Source organism: Dipodomys merriami, unplaced genomic scaffold (genome assembly GCF_024711535.1).
Source record: "Dipodomys merriami isolate MVZ:Mamm:240054 unplaced genomic scaffold, mDipMer1.0.p SCAF_98, whole genome shotgun sequence".
NCBI classification, from domain to species: Eukaryota; Metazoa; Chordata; class Mammalia; order Rodentia; family Heteromyidae; genus Dipodomys; species Dipodomys merriami.
This window is the reverse complement of record NW_027206601.1, coordinates 1,031,750-1,034,738: the sequence shown is the minus strand read 5'-3', so window position 1 is coordinate 1,034,738 and position 2,989 is coordinate 1,031,750. Positions and strand designations below refer to the sequence as shown.

Genomic DNA, 2,989 nt, shown 5'->3' with positions numbered 1-2,989 from the left:
AGAATGCTGAGAAGTTCTAAAACTTTGCAATCCTTCTCCTCAAAATGACAGAGAAAACAAAATGTTATAAAGAATGGTGGTTGTCAAAGGAGGATATTCTTAAGAGAGGATCATAAAAGCTCAAATATGATCATATACCATGATGCTTATCAAAATGAATTCCAAAAAATGGGAACAAGAGGGGTTTTTTTGCACTGTTTCTTTGTTTTTTCCTTTTTTCTTCTGTTTTTCCCCCTTTTGTCACTTTTTAAAATTACTATTCCCATTGTCTTGTATGTAAGTTTATCCGATTTTGGGAGGAGAAGGGGAAGCACAGGAATGGTGAACTAATGCTGCAGTGATATTCACTAGACATTATATTGAAAATAAACTTTACAACTTGGGGGGAAAGGGATTGGGAGGGAAAAATCTAGGAGAAAATGAGAGAGGGGTGACACTGTTCAAAAAGAAATGTATTCATTACCTGACTTAGGTAACAGTAACCACTCTGTACATCACCTTTAAAATTAAGAACAAACAAACAAAAAGAATGGTGTTTATGGGGCAGGTCTCTAACTGCTTTGAACATATGTGCAATTGTCATGAACCACTGTAGATGACATTAGCATAGGGCACTGATGAGAACAGCCCCCACTCTGTACTCTTTTCTCCCTCCAGAAACAGACTCCCCCACCAACCTTAGTTCCAGTCACTGGTTGCTCAAGCATGAAACCCACACTGGAGGCCTAATAGGGTAGCTCATGCCTACAATCTCAGCCACAGAGGGGTAAGCATCTGGAGGCATGGCTCAAGTGGTAAAGCACTGGCTGTGAGCAAAAAAAAAAGCCAGCTACAGGGGAAGAGGAGATGGGAAGATAGTAGTTCAAGGCCAGCCCCAGCAAAACTTAGTGAAACCCTGTTTCAATAAACAAGCAAGTGTTTCACCTCTGTAATCACAGCTACTTGGGAGAATGAAGTAGGACTATTGCTATCTATGCCCAGTCTCAGCACAAACCCTCAGAGACCTTTTCTGAAAAGTAAACTAAAATCCAAAAGGGCTGGGGACATGGTTCAAGTGGTAGAGGGTTTGTCTAGCAAGCAAATAGCCCTGAACACAAATCTCAGTCACACACACACACACACACACACACACACACACACACACACACACACACACACACACACACACACACGGGCACAGGCATGAGCGCATGCTCACAGACTCCACGGATTGGGGTTGTGTATCTGCATTGCAAGGGGAGCAGGTGCAAAGGAGACTCCACTCACCCAGGAAGCATTCCTGAGCCTTGCAGGACTGACAACCAATGAAGTCGAGGTTTCCACTGTTTCTTGATGCCTGGGTTGGATTGAAAGGTTTTGTCTCACTGCACTGAAATGCCCAGGGGCCATGAAACTGCTTCCCAGATGAGCAGTGTTCATTCATCAGCTTACACTTGAAAACAGGTCGGCAGTACAGAGAATGAGGCTGGAAATTCAGTCTGTGAGCAGTGTCAGTAGCAGGACTGGGGGACAATCCTGCTTGCTCAAGGCCCACTTGCTCAAGGTCAGACTTGGACAAAGCCAAGTGTAGCTGCTAAGGACTGACTAAGAAGTGCACACCTCAGAGCATATGTGTGTCTGTCTTTGTTTAATTTGTATCAAAGCCTTAAAGACAGGTGCAAACAGTAAATCCTCTTTTGCAACCCAGAACTCATTGCTGATATGAGATTTTGGTACGTGTAAGAAGGAATATGATTACTACAACAGTTGGCAATATGAGGCTTTAACTCACACAAGTTGCTCTGAGATGTTGATGTAAAATTTAAAAAAAGAAGTGCACACCTGATTCCACTGCTGTTCACAAATCCATTTCTGAAGCACAGGTGATTGATTTTGCCTACCATCCCTAAACAAGGTATTGATGTATACTACAAAGCTTTGATTTCTAATATAACTGTCAAGCAATGCAAACCAATGCCAGTTCTAGCCCAGCTAGTCCCTCCTCTCCCTCCCCACGCCTGACCTCATGGGATACTGTAGATGGGGACAAGGATGGGAAATTTATTTTTTATTATTTAATAGACATCCCATTTATACTTCTTTATGGGATACAATATTATAATTAAATCTCAATATTATAATTCAATATTATAATTTAGTTATTCCCATTTCACATATACAAAATTCAATGGTGAAACTAAGATAACTGCCATTTCCACTTTTCTAGATATGATCATTTCTATGGGTTGGGAGCCTTCTATCTTTTCCCCATTTATTCTGAAATGGATGATAAATTGCTTTAGATGGTGGCTGTCCTGTGTTGCTATAGAACATCAGAATGCCTTCTTTGTGCTAACCATACTTTGTAATCCATCCCCTCACTGTCTTCCCTCCCCTCAGGTCATCTCTATCTACTCAACTTTTCTTCTTTTTTCTTTTTTGTTGGTCATGGGGCTTGAACCCTGGGCCTGGGTGCTGTCCTTTAGCTCTTCTGTTCAAGACTAGCACTCTACTACTTGAGCCACAACCCTACTTCCAGTTTTCTAATGGTTAATTGGAGATTAACCATCCTCAGATCTCAGCCTCCTGAGTAGCTAGGATTACAGGTGTGAGCCACCAGTGCCCAGCAACTCTTCTTTATGGTCTACTTGTAGCCTCTATATAGGGATGGGGATTTGCAGTCCTTGTCTTTCTGTTTCTAGCTTATTTTACCTAACATAATACACACACACACACACACACACACACACACACACACACACACACACACACACACACACACAAATAGAATATTTTACCCCGTCTTGACAATTGTGGATGATAATACTTCAACAAACATGAGTATGAAGATGTTTTTGCTGGACTGTTCTCACACACACACACACACACACACACACACACACACACACACACACAGTCATGGCAGTCCTAGTTCTGTTTTCCATAATGGTTGTACTATTTATAATCCTGCCAGCAGTGGTACCAGTAGGACATTTCTTAAAGACACGTC

General features: G+C 41.8%; 1 non-coding gene across 1 annotated transcript; it reads left to right on the top strand.

Moving 5' to 3' along the window:
- The first annotated feature begins 1,604 nt into the window (after positions 1-1,604).
- Positions 1,605-1,733, top strand: LOC138822080 (small nucleolar RNA SNORA40). Its single transcript, XR_011370310.1, has one exon. It is a non-coding gene; the product is annotated as a small nucleolar RNA SNORA40 (small nucleolar RNA).
- The last annotated feature ends 1,256 nt before the right edge of the window (positions 1,734-2,989 follow it).